Source organism: Pan paniscus, chromosome 2, assembly GCF_029289425.2.
Source record: "Pan paniscus chromosome 2, NHGRI_mPanPan1-v2.0_pri, whole genome shotgun sequence".
Taxonomy (NCBI): domain Eukaryota; kingdom Metazoa; phylum Chordata; class Mammalia; order Primates; family Hominidae; genus Pan; species Pan paniscus.
Genome location: NC_085926.1, coordinates 113,270,935 through 113,297,746, shown reverse-complemented (window position 1 = coordinate 113,297,746; position 26,812 = coordinate 113,270,935). Strand labels below are relative to the sequence as shown.

At 36.4% G+C, this 26,812-nt stretch overlaps 1 long non-coding RNA gene across 1 annotated transcript in view; it reads left to right on the top strand.

Annotated features, from left to right (window-relative positions):
- Positions 1-3,367: 3,367 nt before the first annotated feature.
- LOC129397429 (uncharacterized) overlaps positions 3,368-26,812 on the top strand; it is a 28,385-nt gene continuing 4,940 nt past the window's right edge. Inside the window, exons 1-2 of the long non-coding RNA XR_008624824.2 lie at positions 3,368-4,171; positions 11,725-11,795. This is a non-coding gene — a long non-coding RNA (uncharacterized LOC129397429). The remainder of the gene's footprint in view (positions 4,172-11,724; positions 11,796-26,812) is intronic.

The window sequence follows — 26,812 nt, the reverse complement described above, 5'->3', positions numbered from 1 at the left end:
AGGCTGGTTCAATATACACAAATCAATAAATGTAATCCAGCATATAAACAGAACCAAAGACAAAAACCACATGATTATCTCAATAGATGCAGAAAAGGCCTTTGACAAAATTCAACAACCTTTCATGCTAAAAACTCTCAATAAATTAGGTATTGATGGGACATATCTCAAAATAATAAGAGCTATCTATGACAAACCCACAGCCAATATCATACTGAATGGGCAAAAACTGGAAGCATTCCTTTTGAAAACTGGCGCAAGACACAGATGCCCTCTCTCACCACTCCTATTCAACATAGTGTTGGAAGTTCTGGCCAGGGCAGTCAGGAAGGAGAAGGAAATAAAGGGTATTCAATTAGGAAAAGAGGAAGTCAAATTGTCCCTGTTTGCAGATGACATGATTGTATATCTAGAAAACCCCATTGTCTCAGCCCAAAATCTCCTTAAGCTGATAAGCAACTTCAGCAAAGTCTCAGGATACAAAATCAATGTACAAAAATCACAAGCATTCTTATACACCAATAACAGACAAACAGCCAAATCATGAGTGAACTCCCATTCACAATTGCTTCAAAGAGAATAAAATACCTAGGAATCCACCTTACAAGGGACGTGAAGGACCTCTTCAAGGAGAACTACAAACCACTGCTCAATGAAATAAAAGAGGATACAAACAAATGGAAGAACATTCCATGCTCATGGGTAGGAAGAATCAATATCGTGAAACTGGCCATACTGCCCAAGGTAATTTATAGATTCAGTGCCATCCCCATCAAGCTACCAATGACTTTCTTCACAGAATTGGCAAAAACTACTTTAAAGTTCATATGGAACCAAAAAAGAGCCTGCATCACCAAGTCAATCCTAAGCCAAAGGAACAAAGCTGGAGGCATCACGCTACCTGACTTCAAACTATACTACAAGGTTACAGTAACCAAAACAGCATGGTACTGGTACCAAAACAGAGATATAGATCAATGGAACAGAACAGAGCCCTCAGAAATAATGCCGCATATCTACAACTATCTGATCTTTGACAAACCTGAGAAAAACAAGCAATGGGGAAAGGATTCCCTATTTAATAAATGGTGCTGGGAAAACTGGCTAGCCATATGTAGAAAGCTGAAACTGGATCCCTTCCTTATGCCTTATACAAAAATCAATTCAAGATGGATTAAAGACTTAAACATTAGACCTAATACCATAAAAACCCTAGAAGAAAACCTAGGCATTACCACTTAGGACATAGGCATGGGCAAGGACTTCATGTGTAAAACACCAAAAGCAATGGCAACAAAAGCCAAAATTGACAAATGGGATCTAATTAAACTAAAGAGCTTCTGCACAGCAAAAGAAACTACCATCAGAGTGAACAGGCAACCCACAAAATGGGAGAAAATTTTCGCCACCTACTCATCTGACAAAGGGCTAATATCCAGAATCTACAATGAACTCCAACAAATTTACAAGAAAAAAACAAACAACCCCATCAAAAAGTGGGCGAAGGACATGAACAGACACTTCTCAAAAGAAGACATTTATGCAGCCAAAAAACACATGAAAAAATGCTCATCATCACTGGCCATCAGAGAAATACAAATCAAAACCACAATGAGATATCATCTCACATCAGTTAGAATGGCAATCATTAAAAAGTCAGGAAACAACAGGTGCTGGAGAGGATGTGGAGAAATAGGAACACTTTTACACTGTTGGTGGGACTGTAAACTAGTTCAACCATTGTGGAAGTCAGTGTGGCGATTCCTCAGGGATCTGGAACTAGAAATACCATTTGACCCAGCCATCCCATTACTGGGTATATACCCAAAGGACTATAAATCATGCTGCTATAAAGACACATGTACACGTATGTTTATTGCGGCACTATTCACAATAGCAAAGACTTGGAACCAACCCAAATGTCCAACAAGGATAGACTGGATTAAGAAAATGTGGCACGTATACACCATGGAGTACCATGCAGCCATAAAAAATGATGAGTTCGTGTCCTTTGTAGGGACATGGATGAAATTGGAAATCATCCTTCTGGTAAACTATCGCAAGAACAAAAAACGAAACACCGCATATTCTCACTCATAGGTGGGAATTGAACAATGAGAACACATGGACACAGGAAGGGGAACATCACACTCTGGGGACTGTTGTGGGGTGGAGGGAGGGGGGAGGGATAGCATTGGGAGATATACGTAATGCTAGATGACGAGTTAGTGGGTGCAGCACACCAGCATGTCACATGTATACATATGTAACTAACCTGCACATTGTGCACATGTACCCTAAAACTGAAAGTATAATAATAAAATAAATAATAAAATAAAATAAAATAAAAAGACTGAATGTCTTATTCTAATATAAGGAAGACAGGGTTATACACTCTTGCTACTCCTATTCAACACTGATTCGAGATTTTAGCTAGGGAAACTAGGCACGAAAAGGAAGTAAGAGGCATCCAGATTGGAAAGAAAGAAGTTAAACCATGTTTTTAGATGACATGATCTTGCACATAGAACATTCTAAGGAATCTATCAAAAACTATGAAAACTAACAAATGACTTTGGCAGTGTTGTAAGATACAAGACAAATATGAAAAAATTAAGTGTATATTCATACACTAGCAATGAGAAATCTGAAAAAAATTTAAGAGAACCAGTTTTGAAATTGCATCAAAAAATAAAATACTTGGGAATAAATTTAACAAAAGAAGTACAGGACTTCTACACTGAAAACTACAAAACATTGTTGAAAAAAATTAAAGAAAAACTAAATATATGTATAGATAGCCTATGGATCAAAAGACTTGATATTGTTAAAATGGCAATAAAGTTTCCAAACTGATCCACAGATTCAACGTAATACCTATAAAAATTCAGCTGTCTTTTATGCATAAATTGACAAATGGATCCTAAAATTCATATTGAAATGCAAGTAACAATTTTTAAAGTGAACAGTTAGAGAACTCACACTTCCAATTTCAAAACTTACTATAAAAGTATAATAAACAAGACAATGTGCTATTGAAATAATGTAAGATATACAGATCAATGGAATTGAATTCAGGTTTCATATTAGAAAGCCTGAATTTATGCCCAATTAATTTTCAACAAGGGTGCAAAGATCATTCAATAGTGGAAGAATAGCCTTCAACAAATAGTATTGGAACAACTGGATATCTAATTGCAAAAGAATGAAGTTGAAACCCTACCTCATTCCATCTACAAAATTAATTCAAAATGAGCGAAAGACTTAAATGTAAAATCTAAAACAACTCTTAGAGGAAAACACAGGAGTAACTCTTTGTGACCTTGGGTTAGGCAATGATTTCATGGATATGACACTTAAAGTACAAGTGGTTAGAGAAAAAACAGACAAATTGGACTTCATCAGAATTTAAAACTTTTCTGTTTCAAAGGACACCTTCAAGAAAGATCAACTCATGAAATGGGAGAAAATATTTGTAAATTCATATATCTAATAAGGGACTTGTATCCAGAATACATAATTATTCTACAACTCTGTAATTAAAATGACATATAAGCCAGGCATGGTGGCTCACACCTGTAATCCTAGCACTTTGGGAGGCCAAGGTGGGCCGAACACGTGAGCCCAGGAATTCGAGACCATCCTGGGCAATATGGCAAAACTCCATCTCTATAAAAAATACAAAATTAACTGGGTATGTGGTAGCTCACACCTGTAGTCCCAGCTACTCAGTAGACTGAGGTGGGAGGATTGCCTGAGCTCAGGGAGGTCGAGGCTGCAGTGAGCCATGATCGCATCACTGCACTCCAGCCACTGCAGCCTGCGTGACAGAGTGAGACTCTGCCTCAAAAAAAAAAAAAAGACATAACTCCGTTAAAAAATGTGTTATGAACTAAACTGTGTACTCCCCAATTTTATATTCTGAAGCCTTAATGTCTTATGTCGCTTTATTTGGAGATATGTAGTATAACTAGGTAATTAAGGTTAAATGATGTCATAAGGGTGGAGTCCTAATCCAATATGGTTTCCTTATAGGAAGAGTTTTGAGGTGCATGCATAGAGGCTAAATAAGGGTGTGGTGACAAGCAGTTATCCCCAAGCCAAAGAGAAAGGTCTCAGGAGAAACAAAAGCTGCCAACACCTCAATCTTGGACTTTCAGCATCCAGAACGGTGAGAAGATAAATTTGTGTTATTTAAGCCACCCACTCTGTGGTTTTTTATGATATGCCTGGCTGACTAACACAAACGAATTTGAATAAACATACAAATGACATACAAATGACCACTAAGTATGTAAAAATCTCAAGATCAGTAATAATCAGGGGAGCACAAGTCACAATCACAATAAAATGCCACTTCACACTCACTGGGATGGTTGAAATAAAAATAGACACTAACATGTGTTTCTAAAACTATGGAGAAATTGGAACCCTCACATACTGCTGGTGGAAACATAAAATAGTGCAGCCACTTTGGAAAACAGTGTGGCAGTTCCTCAAAAAATTAAACATAAAGTTATCCATAAAACCCAGTAATTCCTCTTCTAGCTATATACCCAAGAGAAATATAAACGTAGGCTCACACAAAACTTGTACACAGATGTTCATAGCAGCAGAATTCATAATAGCCAAAAAGCCAAACTCAAATATCCAGCAATTGACAAAATTTAAAAGATGTAGTACATCCATAAAATGTAATATTATTCAGCCATAAAAGAAATGAAGTGCTGATACATGCTACAACATGGCTGAACCTTGAAAACATTATGTTGAGTAAAAGAAGCTAGCCACAAAATATAACATATTGTGAAATTCCATTTACATAAAACATAGTGAATATGTTCCATAAAGACAGAAGTAGATTGGTGATGGCTGGGGGATAGGTAGGGGTAAATGATGGGCAACTATTAATGGGTACAGAGTGTTTTAGTGGGGAATAGTAAAAATGTTCTGAAATCATATTGTGGTGACCATTGCATAACACTGTGAATATAGTAAAAACCACTGAATGAACACCAAAAGATGAATTATCAATAAATTGCAATAAAGCTATTACTTTTAAAAGATGCTTTGGCATCTCCCTTTTGCATGCAGAGTTAAGTCCAGGCTTCTTACTTGGACCTCTTTAATCTAATTACTTATTTTTCCAACCTTGTTCCCCACCACTTCAATATTCTTATCTATTTTCTTTTAATAGAAAGTACTCCTTTTCTTATCTTCCTGGAAGTTCATGCCCATTCTTTTATACCAAGCTCAGGGGTCCCTTCCTGATGACTTTCCCAATCAGCATATTTTATTATTCTCCAATTTGTACCCCTGGTGTATATTTTACGTATTTCTGATCACTTAGGTTTTTTCTAAGAATACTAGGAAATATTTCCCGTGGTAGTAAAACAAATATTGGGATTTAAAATATATATATTTATTTAAAGTCCACCATTTAAAAAAATGACATGTTTAAAATGAAATGAAATTCCATGGTGTTTGGCATTTATTGATAGTGGGCTACAAATGATCAGTTCAAGATACAATGGTACCTTACCTCCATAATAAGAACAGGGAGAATGAGCTTTAATGGAGGGACTGGACATAAATTTGTCAGAGACTACTTCATTTTATGAAAACATCATAAACTCCATGGAGAAAGTTCATATGCCACTGAGTGGAGAGAATTCTGTATAAGCTAAAAAAGTGTTGGAAAGCTAGGACATAAAAAATTGGCAAATGACATGTATTTTTGAAAGATTTGTTCCATCACTCTCTTTTGGTTCCTGCAGATGCTGATGCAACAACTCCTGATCATATGCTGCTTTGCCATAACCTTAAGTTCAAATAAATGGGTATTTCCATGTTTCCATTTCATACAAAATTTAATGCACTTCTTTAGTGCTGCATTAAGCTTGCTGCATCTTTCAGGAAAAGGGTGTACACTACAAAGCCTACATTTTTGGTATGAGAGTTGATAATGTAAAACTCATTGCTTTTGTGTCACTACATTTTTATATTTATATGTAATTTTTTCCCAATTTTAGGTAAATGATGAGGGATAACATATTAATACATATTTCAACTGACTTAAATGAAAATCTTTCATGATATAAATAATAAAGTCTTCATGAGTGGTTGGGTATATGGAAAATAAGGTATTGATTACTATAGGAGAAATCAAAATTAAGAATAGTAATAAAATTAATTTTTCTTGTTTTTATTTTAAAATAAGAATTTGACAATTTTTTAATACCGACTATTAAAAAGAATTGATATAAGTAAACTCAATTACTCCTTCTCTTCAAAAGTCATTTTGGCAATGGGAATATAACCAAGCCATGACAGGGACATTGTGAATTCTGTATATTAGGCCCAAAAGCAGGTACAATTTATAAGGTCTGATAATGTCAAGGTAAACACAATGATGATAACATATTTATATTGAACTTGCAAGTTAAGAAGTCATTTTCACATACATTACCTCATTTCATTTTCATAACATCCTCTGGAGTAATGAAGTCAGGTTTTATCCCCATTCTATAGATGAAAAAGCTAAAGCCAGAGAGATTAGATAAATTTTACAAGATTAAAAACTCACAGAACCAGAACTCAAGTTTCCTCACTATTTTCCTGGAGCTTTTTTTACTTTTACTTTGCCATTGTTAAGCTGCAGAACTGTGTAAAATGGAAGGGATGCCAAACTGCTGTGAACATTAGGATTGAAAAAGAAAACCTAGAGATTACATTCAGGTACAGGGTATAGAGTCCCTGTAATTAATTAGGCTCTGTGCTGGGTGCTAGGAAAACCATGAAAATATGTTTTTAGGTTTCCTTATACAACTTAATATATGTTATGACAGAAGTAAGGAAGCCGTGGACTCAATGACAAGTGATATTAACGTATACAGAATATTCAAAGAGTAGTTAAGAAACAAAAGATAAGACAATGAAATATGCATAGAAAGACTATCTTTGTGCAAGACAGAGAGAGAGACAAAGTACCTTACACCTAACCCCTTTGTGGAAGGACAGAATTTCCATTCTTGACCTACCACTACAAAAATAACTATAAACCTTAAACTCTATTGATGTTCCACCTACTAACAATGTATGACTTTGTTTTTCATGATCTACTATTACGCTTGCTTCTTTTTAATTCAAACTCTGCCTTCTTGGACTTTTGAGTTTTATAATATTGCTACATTTTCTGTGTCTTATTAGAAGCTATTATTTATTTAAACTTACCGTTTCAAGTTTAAAAGATACTGTCTTAGCTACAAGGGTTGTCATAACAAAATACCGCAGACAGGATGGCTTAAACAACAGAAATTAATTTTCTCATAGTTCTGGAGGCTAGAAGTCCATGGTCAAGATGCCAGTAAATTCAGCGTCTGGTGGTGGTGCTTTTCCTGGTTTGAAAAAGCTAACTAGCATTTCTCTTTGTCCTCACATGGCCTTTCCTTGGTTCAGGCATTGAGGGAGAGAGGGAGGGACAGCAGAGTGCATGGGAGAGAACACTCTGGTGTCTCCTCTTATAAGGACACTAATCCTGTCAGATCAGGGCCTCACCCTTATAACCTCTTTTTATCTTAATTATTTCCTTAGAGGCCCCATCTCCAAATACAGCCACCCTGGGAGTTAGGGCTTCAAGATATGGATTTTGGTGGGACACAAACATGCAGCTCATGACACACATTTCCTCTTAAAATATTAAATCTTGGAAAGAAAGTATATATACATCTACTTCTGTTCTTCAAATTTTAAAGCCTTTTATCTTATTTGAGATTTATCATCTTTCCAAGTGGGAGTCCCAAGATTTATCATCATCCCAAGTCCTTTTGATCAATTCAGCATCCCTTCTCTAGACTTACTGAGTTTTTTAAAGTCAACTTCATTAAGATATAATTTGCATATAATAAAATGCATCAATTTTAAGTGTCTAGTCATGAATGTTGCCAAATATAACAACCATCACAATCAAGGACTAGAACATTTCTATGACCCAGAAAATCCCTTGTGCCCTTTAGCATGAATCATCACACTTATGGTACCAGACAGCCACTGATCTGCTTTCGCTCACTATAAATGAGTTTGCCTACTCTAAGTTATCCCACAAATGAAATAATATAGTATATGCTTTTCTACCCAGCCTCTTTCATGCAATGTTTTTGAGATTGACCCTCACTGTACATCAGTAGCTCTATCCATTTCATTACTGCATAGTAGTGTTCCATTGTTTGTGTGCATATGTGTACCATTAACTTATCTATTGACATCTTCATAAATGTTGAATTGTTTCCAGTTTTGTGGCATTACAAATAAAGCTACCCTGTGTATACATCTGCATGAATATTAGTATATAAATCTTTGTGTGGACATATGTTTTCATTTTCTTGGGTAAATATCTAGGAGAATTGCTAAGTTGCATTGTAAGTGTATCCATAACTTTATAAGAAACTAGCACATTGTTTTTGCAAGTTGGTTGTAGCATTTTGTATTCCCACTAACATGAATTTGAGTTCCAATTGCTACATTCCCCACAGCACTTGTTACTACCACTCTTAAAATTTTTGGCCATGTTAATGTATATGTAGTGGTTTCAATTTGTGTTTCCTGATGGCAAATGATATTAAACATTTCACATGTTTATTGGCCATTCACATATCTTCTTCTGTGAAAAATCTGTGGAACTCATTCTTAATATATATTATGCACATTTAATTTACATAAATATTTTCTGCCACTCTGTGGCTTGACTCTTTAATTTTTTATTAAAAGCAGGAATTTTTAAATTTTGGTTATGTCCAATTATCACTCTTTTGGTTCATGCTGTCATACCCTAAGAAGTCTTTGTACATTGTCATGTCATGAAGATTTTCTTTTATATTTTAGTAGTGTTACAGATTTATGTGTTCTAGAAGTTTTATGGATTTATCTTTATGTTTAGATCTCTGATCAATTTGTACTTATTTTTTGTGTATTGTCTGAGATGAGAATCAATTTTATTTCCAAATGAATATCAAGCTTTTCCAGCACAATTTGTTTAGAAGTGTCCTTTCTTCAAGTGAATTGCTTCAACATCTTCGTGGCAAATCTACTGAGCATATATATGTGGGTTTATTTCTAGTCTTATAATCTATACATTCATCTGCACGCAATACCACACAGTGTTGATTACTGTTGCTTGATCTTAAGTTTTTTATTGAAATCAAAAAGTGAAAGCCCTGTCACTTTGTCTCTTCTTTTTAAAAAGACTTTTTCCCAGTTTAATCAGGGTTTTTAAAAAATCATGTCTGCATGTTGAATTTTTTCAGATTATTTTTCTGTAACTATTATAAACATGTGTTTTTCTAATTTATTTAGTTTAAAGGGTGAATTGCATTGATGGATTTTTCAAATGCTAAACAAATTTGCATTCCTGAAATACACTCTCTCTGGTAATAAAGTATATTATACCTGTATATATGACATTTTCTGCATCTGCAATCATGAGAAATATTGTCATGTAATTATTTTCTTATAATATGATTATGGTATCAGGAAAGTGTTCCCTCTTCTATTTTCTGAATTTTTTTTTGGAATTGGCATTATTTCTTTCTTAAATTTTTGGTAGAATGTACCAGCGAATCCATTTGGATTTGTGTTTTCTGTATGGGAAGGTTTTTAACTATACATTCAATTTATTTAAAAGACATATCTTGATTTAGTTAATTTATTCTTCGGTGAGTTTTCACAGTTTGTATCTTACATGGAATTTGTCTACTTCATCTAAAATGTAGAATTTTTGGCATAAGTTTGTTCATATTATTCCCTTGTTGTTGTTTACTCTCTGTAGGAATCCAAGTGATATTCCCTCACTCTTTCTCAATACTGGTGGACTAATTTTGCTTCAGTCTGACTCAAAGTTAATTACTTTTTTTTTTTTTTTTTGAGACGGAGTCTTGCTTTGTCACCCCGGCTGGAGTACAGTGGCACGATCTCGGCTCGCTGCAAGCTCTGCCTCCCAGGTTCACGCCATTCTCCTGCCTCAGCCTCCCGAGTAGCTGGGACAACAGGCGCCTGCCACCACTCCCGGCTAATTTTTTGTATTTTCAGTAGAGACGGGGTTTCACCGTGTTAGCCAGGATGGTATCGATCTTCTGACCTCGTGATCTGCCTGCCTCGGCCTCCCAAAGTGCTGGGATTACCGCGCCTGGCCTCAAAGTTTATCAATTTTTAAACAGTTTCAAGGAGTAAGCTTTTGGTCTCATTGATTTTCAATTGTCTTCCATTTTATTTATTTCTTTACTATTTATTATTCTCTTCCTCCTGCTTGCTTTGGGCTTAATTTGTTCTTTTTCTCGTATCTAAAGGTGGAGTTTTAGATGACTGATTTAAAACATTTCTTCTTTTCTAATACAAATATTTCATACTCTAAGTACCTCAGTAAACTCTCTTTACTTGCCTTTCACACAATTTTTTGTTCAGAGACAGTCTCTCTTTGTCACCCAGGCTGGAATGCAGTGGTGTGATCACTGCTCACTGCAATCTCCAACTCCTGGGCTCAAGCAGTCCTCCACCTTAGCCTCCCAAGTAGCCAGAGCTACTGGTATACACCATCACTCCTGGCTAATTTTTTTTTTTTTTTAAGAGATAGGGTCTCCCACTCCTGGGCTCAAGCAATCCTCCACCTCAGCCTCCCAAGTAGCCAGAATTACTGGTGTACACCACTACTCCTGGTTAATTTTTCTTTTTTTTAGAGATGGGGTCTTGCTATGTTGCCCAGATTCTAGATCTCGTGATCCTTTTACCTCAGCCTCCCAAAGTTCTGGGATTAGAGGAGCCAGCCACCATGCCCCATCCCTTCCACACATTTCTATTTGCTGTTTTGATTTTTATTCCATTAAAATTAGTTTCTAATTCACCTTAAGGTTTATTGTATAACCCACAGATTATTTAGAAAACGATTGCTTAATTTCCGAATATTTGAGAATTTTCTAGGTACCTTCCTGTTGTTGAATGTCATGGTCCAGAAATATGTCTTGTATAATGTGAAGCCTTTTAAATTTGTTCAGATTTGTTCTATGGCCTCAAATATGATTTATCTTGGCAACTGTTCCAGGTGCACATGAAAACATTGTGATTCTGCTATTGTTATTCCATAAATGTCATTTATTTCAAATTGGTTGACAGTGTTGTTCTGGTCTTTCACATCCTCATTGATTTTCTGTCTACATGCTCTATCATTGTGAATTTGTACATTTCTTCTTTCAGTTCTATCAGTTTTCCCCTGAAGTATTTTGAAGCATGGTTGTTTATACATACACATTTAGAATCGTTTTTACGAATTAATTACTTTATTATTGTGGAGTGCCCATTTTTATCCCTGGTGATATGTCTTGTTCCAAAGTGCACTTTGTTTTTTATTAATATAGGCACTCCACCCTCTTTTCATTAGGGTTTCCATGGTATATATTTTTCATCCTTTTACTTTTAACCTAATCTGTATATTTAAAGCAGGTTCTTTGTATACAACCTATAATAATGTCTTGCTTTTTCATTGGAGTTTTTAAACCATTTTCGTTTAATGTAATTATTGATATGTTGTATTTGAATCTATAATCTTTCTGTTTTCCACTTGTTCCATCTACTCTTCCTTTCTTTATTCCTCTTTCATTACCTTCTTTTGGATCAATTATGTATTCTTTTTATAGCATATTATCTCCTCTATTGACTTATCTTTTGACCAACCTGCAGAAATATGATGGACACCCAACCAAAAGTTGCTTCAGATGTCGAGACTAACAGTGGCCCACAGACACCAAAAGGTAAGAAAAGATTATTATTCATATTTAAGGCTATCTGCAGAGAGCAGGGAAGCCCCCCAGAAAGTCTGAAAATGGCATTAAAGAGCAGAGAAAGGAGATTCGCTTGGAGTTTTTGTGGTGGTTAGATGGTGGTGTTGGGGTAATGGTTCCTGCACAGTGGGCAGGGCTTGTGTGGTTTGAACTTCGCAAAGTGCCAAAGGAAGGAGCGCCTAGAATTTCTTATTAGCTTGCCCAAAAGTGGGCAGAAGAGGAAGATAAGGGAATGAGGCTTAAAATCTGTCAACAAACATTTTTAAATGGAGTTAGATGCTTTATTTCAGCTTAAATTCTCTGTACTTTTTGTGGTTGCTCTAAGATTTACATAACACATCTTTCATTTATCATAATCTACTTTCAAATACTATGATAATATTTCATGTATAGAATAAGAAACTTAAAGCAATATACCTCCATTTCCTCTCTTCTAGTCTTTGTATTATTGCTGTCATTCAATTCATTTCTACATGATAGAAGCCTCAGAATACATTGTTACTATTTTTATTTAGACATTTATCTTTTAAAGTTCTTATAAACTAAGGAACATTTTCTTTTATTTATTATCAGTTTTACAATTTCCAGGGCTCTTCTATTTTTGTACAGATTCAGATTTCCATCTGGTATCATACTCTTTCTGTATAAAGAAATTTCTCTAATATTTCTTGGTGCACAGTTCTGCTGGCAATAAATTTTCACTTTTTTTGTTTTTACTCTAAACATATTTTTATTTAACATCATTTTTTAAACATGTATTCTCTGGGGCCAGGCACAGTGACTCACGCCTATAATCCCAACACTTTGAGAGGCCAAGGTAGGAGGAGCCTGGGGAACATGGCAAGACACTGCCTCTATGAAAAATTTGAAGATTAGCCAGGCACAGTGGCACACACCTGTAGTCCCAGCTACTGATGTGGTTGAGGTGGGAGGATCGCTGAAGCCCAGGCTGCAGTGAGCAGTGATCACGCCACTGCATTCAAGCTCAGGCAACAGAGTGAAACCTCAACTCAAAAAAAAAAATTTTTTTTTCCCTCTGAATATAGAATTCTATTGATCAGTTTTTCCTTTTGGTACTTCTATTATGCCTCTCCATTGTCTTTTGGCTTGCATATTTGTTAGGAGAAGTGTGTTGAAATTCTTATCTTTGTTCCTCTAAATGCACTGTTAGTGGCTTCTCTGCCTGTCTTTAAGATTTCTCTTTATGTTTCATTCTCATTATTTTTACTGTGATGAGTCTAGGTGTAGGGGTGTAGGGGTGTGTGTGTGTGTGAGAGAGAGAGAGAGAGCGAGAGATTTGTTGTTGTATTTATCCTCATTGGTATTCACTGAGCCCCTTCATCTGTAATATATTGCCTTTCATTATTTTGGGAAAACTCTCAGTCATTATTATTTCTCCTTCTTTACTCTTTCTCTCCTCTCTGTGGAAATCCAATCACATGAACATTACACCATTAGATATTATCCAATTCTTGGATAATCTATTCTTTCTTTTCACATTTTTTTCTGTTTATGCTTCACTTCAGATAATTTTAGTTGTCTTATTTTTAAATTTACCAATTACCTTATCTTCTGTGTCAACTCTTTTGATAAGCTTCTGTAATAAAGAAGGTTGGGCCAGCAGCAGTGGCTCACACCTGTAATCCCAGCACTTTGGGAGGCTGAGGCAGGTGGATTGCTTGAGCTCACGAGCGCAAGACCAGCCTGGGCAAAAAATTTAATAATTAATCAGGCATGGTGGTATTTGCCTGTAGACCTAGATACTCAGGAGGCTGAGGTAGGAGGATTATCTGAGCCTGAGAGGTCGAGGCTGCAATGAGCCATGATCACATCACCGTACTCCAGCATGTTGACAGAGAGAGACCCCCATCTCAACAACAAAAACAAAACAACATACTCTATCTTTTTTGATGTTTGATTGTTGACAACTTTTGAGCTTCATACCTTCCTTTTCATTCTTCCCCACAGCTGTGCAGGCTGAGAGGAAAACACAAGTGCTCTTTCCTTTGGTGCTGATGGGAGGTTCATATACAACACACAAGCCACAGCCCAAGGGCAGAAACCATCACGTTGCTCCTGCCACTTATCCAACATAAAATAAACTTATTGTTACAAAGTAAAAACTACCATAAAATAAAATCCACCATGAAAACTTACCATAAATCTTTCTCATTATGTAAGTAATAAACATTTCATGCGCCCTTTGTATGTGCATAGTATCACCAGTCAGGGCATCTGAACAAAATTTTGGATAAGGATTTATGGGCTTCTAATACTAATCCTTTTTATCTGATTTTTTTTAATTTTGAGCATTTTATTTAACTCCTTTTTGTACTTTCTGTCTCTGCTGAAATTCCCCATCATGCGTGTTGCTTACCTTTTCTACTATATCTTTTAATATATTAGTTATAGTTATTTAAAAGTTGCTGTATACTAACTGCAACATCAGGGCCATCTCTGAGTCTGGTTCTGTTGATTGCTTTGTGTACTGACAATTTTGTTTATTTCATAATTTGAATGGCATCCCTCACATGTAGAAGAAAAACAGGCTGCGCAAAGTAGTATTTAACCTGGAAATGGGCATGTCTCTTTTTTGTCAGGCATTTAGTCTGGGGTTAATCAGGCACTGGGCTGAATTTTCAATTCTTTGTCATTGTTGGAGACACCTTCAGTAAAACACAGACTTCAAATTCCTCCAACAGAGAGTGATGTTACTTAGTGCTTAATGTGGGATCTAAGGTGCTCAAGGGTTTTTCTCAGTGTTCCTGCTCCATATCAGCTTTTGGTAGTCCCAGTTCATCTGAACAACACAGGGGTCTCTTTCAAGGCCCTGGCTTCAACCCCAGAATTAGAAACCTATTGCTTATTACTCAGTATTGGACTTGTATTAAAGGCAGGATTTTTTTCTCCATTACCAGAGTCCAGACTATGTCTTAGGCAGGCTTTGTTTGCCTGGGCCTATGATATCAAACTTTCTGGGCTATCTTCATGCAAACTCTAATTTGTATCTTTAAGAGTGTTTTCTATTGCTCCCCCTGTGATATCAGTGTAGAATCATGTGGCTAGGAACTTTTGTTCCTATGCCTCCTTCACAAGCAGTGTTTCTTTATCTGAGTCCAGAGTGAAAGAGTTTTCTGCTCTCCCCCAGAGCAGGCAGTCTTGTCCTTTACATTCCCCACCAGAAACAGTGCATCTTTACCTCGTCTCTTGGAGAAAGGCGGTTTTCTGCTCCTCACCAAGCAGCCTTTGCTTCATAAAAGAGAAAGGTCCAGGCAAATGAGTGGGTTTTATATATAAAGGATCTCTCTCTGCTCACCTGCCTTGCTCCCAGTGTTTTCCATGAGAATCCAGTGCAGACCCATGGGAAAGAGCTTGTAAATGTGTACAGACTTCTCTTGTATCTGCAGCTTCCAGTTAATCTAAATTATCATTGTAGCCCAGATTTGACCTTTAGTATTTTTTTTTTATTTCAGCATCTTTTTTCTAAACGATTTGTGTGTCCTTTTTTCCCCCAATTGTCTGTTTGATTACAGTGTGAGGGCAAGTCTGAAATCAGTTTCTCTGGCGTGGCACAGACAGGTGTTTCTTCAATTTGCTATTATTTTTAAATGTACATAGAGTAATGTGGCATTGACTGATTAATATGGTGAGATGGAACTTCCTTATTAAAAGTCATTCTTTTCTAGATTATACCCAGAACACTTTTGAAATCTTTGCCAGATTTAGAAAGTCATGAAAATTTCTTCAAGAGACTGTTTGTAGTTCGTATTTTACTTTTTAAAGCTAGAATTTATTTCAAATTCTTCATGAAATTGAATGATCCGAAAGGGGCTAAACTGTAACTCTCTTACAGTGGGTAAGGAGAAAAAAAAACCTTCAAAAATCACTTGTAAAGTCTCCCTTTGAAGGATAAAGCATTTTTGACTCTCTGACAATGGCCACCTTCAGAACCATTGCTATGTTTTGAATGTTTTTCCTCTCCAAAACTCAGGTTGAAACTTAATCTTCAACATGGCAGTAGTGAGATGTAGGGCCTTTAAGAGATGACGAAGTGGTGTGAGGGCTCTGCCCTCATGAACGAATTAATCAATTCATGGATTAATGGGTTAATGAATTAATGGGTTACCATGGAGTGGGCTGGTAGCTTTATAAAACGTGGAAGATAGACCTGAGCTAGCATGCTCAACCCTCTCACCATGTGATGCCCTATACCACTTCAAGACTCCACAGAGTTCCTCCCAGCAAGAAGGTCCTCACCAAATGCAGCCACTCAACCTTGGACTTCTCAGCCTACATAACTATAAGAAATAAATTTGTTTTCTTTACAAATTATCAGTTTCAGGCATTTTATTATAAACAACAGCAAAAGGACTAAGACAACCATGGACTCATTAAGAATAGCCTTGCTGAGGAGGGTTAAATAACCCCGCTATTTAATGGAAAATTGATATAAAATCACTTAATTTGAAAGATTTAGAAAGAAAAGCATTCTGATCCACTGGTAAGTAACAGAAAGGGAAATCCAGCACCAGGCAATCCCTGGAACATAACTTTAAACTGAGCGCTAAGGCTGAAGCCTCAGAGCCTCAAGCATGGGACTCCCTACTCTGAGCATTGGATAAGCATAGCCAGACAGCCTTCATCTGTGCTCCATTTTGCAGCAAGAACCCACAATAGTCATAAATTAACCAGACCCCAATTCTCTTTCCACAGGAGAATGCTAGGCAAATCCCTCTGTAGGATTGTGTAACTAGATTATAACAGTAAGTCTTGTGATTCTTCAGGAAGTCTTGATTTGCTGCTATAACAGAAGTAGAGGCTCTAGTGGTTAATTCAAAATATAAAATTATATGACCATATTTGTGCACCACAACTACAGCACACATCATATTACCTATAGACTTGAGTAGTCTTAGTGAGGATGTCATAAGGAAAGAGTTTCTCTAGTGTATTTTTATCTACTTAAAAAAAAATCACCTGACCACAGTGGCTCATGCCTATAATCCCAGCACTTTGGGAGGCCAAGGCAGGATGATTGCTTAAAGCCAGGAGTTTGAGACACGCCTGGGCTGCATGGCAAGCTAATACAAAAAAATTAGCTACGCATGGTGGTGCAGGCCTGTAGTCCCAGCTATGGGGGGCTGAGGCAGGGGGATCTCTTGAGGTCAAGAGTTCAAGGCTGCAGTGAGTTGTGGTCATGCCACGGCACTCCAGCCTTGGTGACAGAGTGAGACCTTGCCTCAAAAAACAAAAACAAAAAATCATTCAGTTAACACAACAAATTCTGTACTATCTTTAGTAGTTCACTACAGAAAGTTATCTTATAAGAGTTAGCTTTCGGAAATATCTAACTTTCTAAAGTAAAAAATGTATAATTACATGCAGTACAATGATGCTTATCATGGTATTCTATTTTTTAATTTCTGTGATTATTTTAGCAATGGGTCTGTCTGTACTCCCTGTTGATTTTTTCTTTAAAAACGCTTCTAAAACTTAATGCTCAGATCCCTGTCAACTTTAGTGAGAAAAAGCTACGTAGCGTGGATAGATTTTCTTGCATTTCACTTGTGTGTAAATGACTTCATTGAGCATCACGGTTTTTAAAGGATGAATGGAAAAAGGAATTCAATGATGTTTTGCATAATCTTAATTTGGCAAAAGAGTGTTGCAAAAATGGCACAGAACAGTAATACTGTTTTAAAATAAGACTCTGATCAATAAAATTAGCATCAGTATATTAGATACTCAGAAGAAAAATGTAAATCAGATTTCCAACATTTGCCCTGTTTCAACTCTGTGCTTATTATTTTCAAATGTTTGTCTCTTGTCTCGATATCATCTCTGAGTTTCAAATTTATATGTTCATATGCCTACTTGGTATGAGTACTTAGGTATCTAACAGAGACCCTAAATTTAATGTGTCCAAAACAAAACTCTCAGTTTCTACTCCTGCTCACACTAACTCAATTGGTTTTTCCAACAGTCTCCTCCATGGCCCCTACTTGCCCAAGCTAAAAACCCAAGAGTCATCTCTCAACTTTGTAGTGGACACCATTTGACATGAAACTATTCTCTGCATCATGTTTGGCACTCGGTTGCCTCATTTGTTAACCCTAAAAATGTTCAAATCCAATTTGAATTCTTTATTGAAGGGTAACAACAGAGTGAGTCCTCTTCTAATAATGAGGAGATGATTTCCCATTTTCAAGACCACAGTCAGGTTTAAAGGCTCTTGTCCCCCATTAATTCTATCAAACTCCCTTAGCTAAGTCAAGGCATTGCTTTAGTAGCACCAACTTGGTAGCTTAAACAATAGAAATTTACTATTTCACAATTATGTAGTCCAGAAGTCCAAAATAAGTTTTACTGGGCCAAAATCAACATGTCAGCAAGGCCACCCTCTCTTCAGATGCTCTAGCGGGAAACCTGTTCCTTGCCTCCTCCAGCTTCTGGGAATTGCAGGTGTTCTTTGGCCAGTAAATGCTTCACATTTGGAGTGAATGCTTCACTGTAGTCTCTGCCTCTGTTGTTACCATTGCTTTCCCCTCATCTGTCTGTGTCAAATCTCCCTCTGGATGAAAGAGTTTCTTTATGCCCTTTTATAAGGATACTTGTGATTGCATCTAGGGCCCACTCAGACAATCCAAAACAATCTCTGCATCTCAAAATCCTTACTTTAATCACACCCACAAAACTCCTTTTTGCCACATAAGATAACACTTATCTGTTCCAGGTATTAGGATGTGGACATCTTCTGGAAGAGGGCATTATTCAGCCTACCAAAATCATACAGTACGTATTTCAGACAGTGACTTTAAACGTATCACTGATTGGATGAAGAGATAGAGGATCTGATTACAAATCCAACTCCAGTCATTTATTTGCACATCTAGAAGTTGAACTGATGCCATCTTCTCCTAAATAGTAAATAAGAATAGAATCCTTACAATTTTTTTCCCAACCTGTCATCACCATTTATTATTACCTACAAGACAGTTACAAATAATTAGTGCTTATATTAACACCTACAAATAATATATTCTTTCTGGATTATTCCAAGACTTGTCAGCTGCTTGTCACTGAAGACATGCATTTGACAGTTTCACCCAATTAGTTAAAAATCATATTTGTCTTTTCAAAAGAATGTCTCACAGTTAATCTTTTTTGTTGATTTTCTACTGTTTTTAGAGAGGAGAATTGTACTCCAGATATGGTTTCTTATACCACCTTTCTTTTATGATATTCAGGGAACCATAGTGATTTATTTTTATTTCTAGTCATTTTGTGACCAGATTTTTCAGATGTCCATATTTGAAAGACAACAGTTGAAAAGAGGCTCTTTTTAAGACCTGATCATTAAGTTTAAGGTCATGGATTGAGAAAGTTCAGTTTAGTGAAAAGATCCCAAAGTTTGTAATCATAGAATCAGGGTTTCTGTTCTGACTCTGCCATTCCCTCAGCTCAAGGCCTTTATCTGCAAAATGGGAGTTGTTATAATAAAACCCACAAAACAAGTTGTTAATACAATTAAAGTAAATAAGTATATTTTTGGAACTGTAAAATACAATTCAAGTTATAATTATGGTCATCTGAGATGCTCCTCATAGATTTTTTTGAAATAGGGTGTTATTTCAAATGTCTCTGTTTATTAATTTATACTTAATCATTCATTTAACATCTACAGAGTAGCTACTATATGTCAGATGCTTTTCTTTGTGCTAGGGTAACACAGTAATGAATAAAGCAACTAAGTCATTGCCTTAATGGCACCTGTGTTCTAGTAGAGACCATTAAATGCTAAAGCCCTATCTTTAGAGGCTATTGCTAAGAAACTTACCCTTTCAGATGTCTGTTCTATTCTGGCTTATGGGGAAGTCCTACATGCACTCATTTTTTTATACACTCAACAAATCATTGTGCATCTACAATGTGTCAGGATTGTTATAAATGCATTTATCAAAATGACAGTCCCTTAAATGGTTTAATCCAGTAGGTGAAACAATAAACTGGCAATGATACCAGAAAGGGAACAGAAAGAGTACAGCATTCTATAGGAGCTCCTCAAGACAGCATCCAGCCCAAGGCAGGAAGTCTTGTCTTCTCAGAGTTAATAATATCTAAGCTGAGTCTTAACAACTAACAAGATTTGTGAGGGAGCGGTCAGAGACATTATGGCAGATAACTATCAAGATCAGCAGTTAATGTGGGCTTCGGGGCAGTCCCAGGTGAGAACATTGTGGCTTGTGTCTATTCAATTGCAGGGCATTCAAATAATATCCTCCACAAATTTTAAAAGGATTCTCTTGCCCATCCTCCCCAATAATAAAGTACAGTTGCCCCCTCAGTATCCATGGGGTTCCACGATCCCTGCAAATACCAAATCTGTGGATGCTCATCTTATATCAAATATATTTGCGTATAATCTATGCACATTTTCCCATATACTTTAAATTATCTCTAGATTACTTATAACATCTAATACAATGCCTACACATCACTTCATTTGCTTGGATTCAAAGTAGTTCTTTGTGCAAATTCAAATTTTGTTTTTTGGAAATTTGTGGATTTTTAAAAAATATTTTTGATACCCAGTTGGTTGAATCCACAGATGCAGAACCCACATATACAGAGGGCTGACTGTGCTTAGTGATCTCATTTTTACATTCCTTATTATCAGTATTTGATCACTGTTTGTTGACGTGCTAAGGAAATGCCCTCTTTATATTCTCTCTAATTGGAGAACTGAATGGGGAGTAAAAAAAATTCCCAATTGGCTAGGTTGGAAGGGCCTTTTTGAAACTAACTTTGCTTGGTAAGATCAGGCAAGTTTTTCACTGCAGAACTGGCTTTGACATTTGTCTTGATACATGCTTCTAAGTAACTGGCCTATAGTTTCTTATAATTCCCTTGACTAATAATAGAAACCTAACTAGGGCAGAGCTAAGAATGCTGATGGAGACTAAATAGATTCAGCTGTGAGTTTTGGCAGCAGTAGGGACTAGGCCTCAAACTGGCCAATTCTGGCACTATTGACTGATCAGGTATTTTTTATTTCCAATTTAGCCACTTCACCCTATTACTTGGAAAGCTGCTGACTGGGCTTGTATCCTTGGTGCTATTAATTGAGCTGAATATTTATTTGGGTAAAATATTAATACTATTTTTGTATCTTTGCCCCAAACTTATTTTTGAATACTTTGAAAAAACCATTGGATGATTCTTCAACCTAAATTAGACATAACCTTTCATGCTGCAAAAAGCCAGATATTGTTGTAAAATGGTCTGTACAGTGACTAAATTTCTATATAACCAAAGCTTATTTTGCATTATGTCTGGGTTTTAAGTTATATGGTGGTCTTCCAAATTAAATTTTTTTTATGATGGTGTGTGGTTCTATCGCCCTTTCATGAGCAGTTTATGTTGTATTGAGAATTCTCGAGACTGTGGTGTTGGTAGAAATCTGACAGTTTTATTCCCTTGCTCACAAAGAGGGCATTGTCTCCTTTTTTATGGGAACATTGGTGGTGATTACCCACTGGATTGCTGTCTGAATGTAAAACATGCCTTTATTATGACTTCTGGCTTTTGTGAAGGTGTCATCTTTTGATTCAGACTCAAAGGGCTGGACCAAGGTAGTTAAACTTGACAATGAATTTTTGAATAAATTACTAACCCCATAAAGTATTCAATGATGGAGGTGGTTCTATGACAGGATACCCCCCTTTTCTTCTCTGTGGAGATGACTGTTATCCCTTCATTTGAAGTATTAAAAATGGCCTTGGTTGTTTGGGTGATTCATCATGAAAAGAATTGGTTCTTAGTGTTACTTCCATTACCTCTCCTCTATCATCCATAGGCTCGACACCTCACATTTTACTGGTATAATTTTCCCCATCCAGACTTCCCCTGAAATCACTCTGATTAGGTTTCTTTTTCAACTGAGTGCCTTATTTTCCCAAGGGGATTTAAAATTTTCCTCCTATTGACATAGTGCACCAAGAACGATGGTGCCAAAGCACAGGGCTCTTCACACAATTTTTTTTTAATGCAGAACATATTTGTACTAGGGAGACAGCTACAAAAGCCTATAGGTAGTTCTAGCATTTGGAGGAAACAAAGCCTTTGGCAAAAACCATCTGATGAAATGCCAACACTGAAAAGCTGTATTTCCACCAAGTAAAATTTAGCATAGTGCCAGTAATAAGGGCACTGAAGCAAGAATCAGCGATGCCATGGTAGAACAAAATGGAACAAGAGCAACGTAAGATATGTAGAGGTGGGTTTAAGATAGAGGACAGTTCTTTTAGGCCCACTAGTTAATGGTTATCACCTGTTCCCCTCTGAGGAGAAAGTGGAAATTTATATCAGCTCTTATCATATGTCCTTTAGTTTTTTGTATATGGGTATGTTCATTTCCATTTGATGCTGTCATAAATTACCACAAACTGGGTTGCTTGAAACAACATAACTTTGTTATCGAACAGCTCTGGAGATTGAAAGTCCATGGCTTTGTTCCTTCTAGAAGCTGTGGGAAGGACTCCCCTTCCTTTTCAATTGCAGCTTCTGGAGGCTGCCAACATTCCCCCATCCTCTGTTTCACTCTCCACATCTTCCTGTCTGATTATGACTCTCCTGGGTCCCTCTTTTAAGAATGCTTGGGATTACACTGGGTACACCCAGATAATGCAGGATAATTTCCCCATCTCAAGGTGCTTAACATAATCACATCTGCAAAGTGCTTTTTCCACGTAAGGTAACAAACTCACAGGTTCCAAGGATTCAGATGTAGATATCTTTGAGGGGCCATTATTCAGCCTAACATGGGGGTAAACTCTCAGCAGTTCTTTTCACAGATTGAGTGTTAGGAATAGTCCACAAATCCTTCAGGTTATCTTTATAGTTTAGTGTGTCTCTACCTGACTCAGATTCATCTGTGGCACCCAGGAGTCAAATCTGAGTAAGCAACATCCTACACAAAATTGTCTAAGTCGGATTTCGTTTTATATATAACCCACGTGTGCTACATAGTACACAATATATTCCTTCATTCAAGTCACTAGTATAAATTTTGAACTGGATAATGTCAAAGACAGAGCCATTTCCTAGTAAAATGAAGACTTCCCTCCTTAAATATTGAAGAGCAACTGTTAGACTACAAGTTATTAATTCACTTACTAATCTATGAAGTGTTTTACCATTTTACTCTAAATAACATCAAAAAATTATCAAACCCTTCACTGAAATCAAGAAGTGCTAAAGCAATTACTCTTTCCTGAATTACCACCAGTCAATCACTATTTTAAAGTGATATGAAATCAATATGGCTTCACTAGTTCTTCGTGAATGTATATTGATTGCTAGTGATCATCGCATTCTTTTCCAAAGGTTCACAAGCCATCTATTTAAAAAATCCAATCCCAAATGCTGATAAGAATTAAAATTAAGTTGTTTAGTTCATATTTTCTGGCATTACCATCATCTCCCTTAAAGGACTGAAATATCATCTGTAAGTCTTATGTTTTCCTGCACCATTCTTAGAAGCCATAAACCTACAATTTCTTCTTATTCTACATAGTTAAAATAATCATTTTTGTCATCCTTTTTTCTCTCTCTCTATAGCTCACCTCATTTGCCTCACTTGTGCTTTAATCTTCTTGGTGTTTTTCTCACATTCCTGTCATATTTTTATACTTTTCTTTCATTATATGTCTCTCTTTATATCTTTTGTAAAAGTCTTTTATGAAACTGGACTTAGAATGAAATACCTATGCAACCACATTATTTTCCTTAGATGCCTTTCTTTTGCCCTCCTCATTGAACTATTCAAAATGTTTGTACAGTCAGAATTATACTTATAGAACTTTCCACCCTTCATCATCTATTTCCCTTCTAGAGTCTCAAGGAAACTTTTTAGCAATTGGCTGTCAAAGTCTATGGCACATGAATAAACAAACCAGCATTCCCTTTCTTTATATTAGGCATTTACTGTTTCCTTAATAATCAGTTTTTCCTTCTTAGTTAAAATCAAGTCCAGGATGGTATTTGCCTAAGTTGATTGTCTTACTTTCATAATAAAATAGTCTCCTTGTCAAAAGTTTATCAGATCCCCTCTTTTTAGCCAAATTAGACTTCCAACAGATTTCAAAAAAGCTGAAGTTTCCTGCAACACAAATATCTATCTTTATAATCTGCCATAGAGAAGCATATTTTGTCTGTTCAAGAAGATATCACACAATATCATTTCAACCTAACTCTCTTTCTATATCATCCAGCTGCCTTCTGCCATGCTTAGAACCTCAAGTTCATAAATTTGTATACAGTTGATATATTTTTTCTGGGAGGAGCCACTCACCAACTCTTCTTTTTAATCTATTTCTAGTTGCCATATTCCTATCAAAAATCTAAAATCACAATGTACAGTAATGCCTAAAATTGTGTTAACTCATTGACAACATTTTGGGTTCAATTTATTGACCATTTTCTGTGGGCTAATTATGCATCAGTGTGAGGCCTAAGTATCTTTCAAGATTGGTGTCACGTTATTTTCATTTGATAATTCCTGCTCACAATAATTATTTTTTTTTAAAAGAGGGGAGGGCCTGGCATGGTGACTCATTCCTTTAATACCAATGATACCAATGCTATGGGAGGCTGAAATGAGGGGACTGCTTGAGGCCTGGGGTTGAGACAAGCCTGATCAACATAGTGAGACCCTGTTCCTACAGAAAATAAAAATTAGCCAGGTGTGATGGCATGCACATGTAGTCCTGGCTGCTTGGGAGGCTAAGGTAAGAGTATCACTTGAGCCCAGTAGTTGGAAGTCGCAGTGAGTTGTGATCACATCACTGCACTCCAGCCTGAGTGACAAAATTTTTAAAAAGTTACCACTGCATACAGCCGATGTTAAATAGAAACTACATCCCCAAAGACTACCAATAAAAACTAAATATATTTTGACACACCAGCACAGAATATTGTGACTGCATAAAATAAAAAATAAAAAGTATGTGGATAGTGTTGATACATGGAAATAACTACAGCCCAGCATATGGGGAAATGTTACAAGAAAGAAGCAAACCAACACATTGATTCCAACTATGTGAAAATGAATACATATAAATTAACAGCCATTAGAAGATCATTTGGAGAAAGTAAATAGTTGTATCTTCAATAGCAGTTTGAGGTATCAAGAAATCAAGATTTTAAAATTGCAAATAAGTAACCAAGTAGTCCATATTATATTTATATATGTACACAAAGACAACTTCATCCAATTGAAGTCTACTTCAGTGTCGTCATTAGCTCAGCCAGATGTAATAGCTGAATCCTTGAGACTCAAGTAAAGCAGACTGAGATCAAAGGAAATGAAAAAGATAATTCATGTGCTGTTTTTAGTCTCTTCAATATATATCCAGAAAGATCAAATATTTTAATTGGGGGTTTTATGAGCTCCTAGGTTTCTCAAATTGCAACTAAAACTAATCTGCATCAAAATCATCTAGCATTTTTGTTAAACATACATTTTTCTTGTCCTTACCAAGGCCTATTCCAATTACAAGAACTAAAGCCTGAAGCCTGACACTCTACCTTTGTTGATGAGCACCTCAGCTGATTCATAGGAATTCTAAATTTTAAGAACTATAGCTGGCTGGGCATAGTGACTCACAACTGTAATCCCAACACTTTAGGAGACTGAGGCGGGCAGATCACCCAAGGTCAGGAGTTCAAGACCAGCCTGGACAACATGGTGAAACCCAGTCTCCACTAAAAATACAAAAATTAGCCAGGTGTTGTGGTGCACCCCTATTGACCTAGCTACTTAGAAGGCTGAGGCAGAAGAATCACTTGAACCTGGGAGGCGGAGGTTGCAGTGAGCCAAGATGGCACCATTGCACTCCAGCCTGGGCAACAGAGCAAGACTCCATCTCAGAAAAAAGAAAAAAAAAAAAAGAAGAACTATAGCATTCTTATAAAAGACTTTAAGAGATCCATGAATCTCCAAATCCTGAATTTATGAGAGTTTTTCTGGGAAAAGCATTCATGGCTATCATGAGATTCTTCATGTGTTCATAACTCCCCAAAAGTCAATGGAACCAGAAATTTTAAATGTCTCTCCCATCAACATACTTTCCCACCATTGATGCAGACAATACAGTAAGTTTTGAATCATCCAGCATGCTTTGGTTTATTTGGTTAAAAAATTAACCCCTCTTCTTAACTTTTCTTGAACAGCTAGCTAGCTTTTTAATAGCTAGCATTCAACATAAACTTAGCAAACAATTATTTTTTAATTTTTGGCTTAAATAAGATTTATCCATGGAATAAACTATCTGAAAGACCTAATTGCCACACGAATTGATCAAATTCACAATTTTATTTGACATTAGCAGGCCGGGGATTCTTCTATAACGTAAGCCCTGGTGTTTAATAACGTAAGATGTGAGTTGTGTCTATAGTCTTTACAGCAGATCTAAAAATGTTTCCTTGATAGGTATCTTTGAATATAAAAGTCACCCAGAAAAATCAGCCATACTCTATACAGAAATTAGGCAGTAACTTTTGTCACTGAGGACATCAGAAGAGTTTGTATCTTAAGAATGGCAATTCTTAGATAGCAGATGTCTTTGGTACAACCATATCTATGGCAAAGGAAACAATCAAGTTCTATTCTAAGCTACATTGAGACCGTGGACTTTAAACTTGATAGTTGTGCTGTAATGGGAGTAACTCTGCAGCTGGGTGAGAGGACATATTTTGCATTTGAAAACCGGAGAACAGATGGTGGTAGACTGAAAAAATTGAACCACAATCTTTTACAGTTCTTACCAATAAGTGGTAGTTTATTTTCCCCCACCCCCTGGATCTTAGTAGTCTAATAATTTTCTTTGACTGACAGAATGTAGCCAATTCTGGAGTCTGGGCCACAGCTTCCAGATTCATCACCTCTTGGAACACTACTGCTTCCATGTAAAAAAGCAGCTAAACTA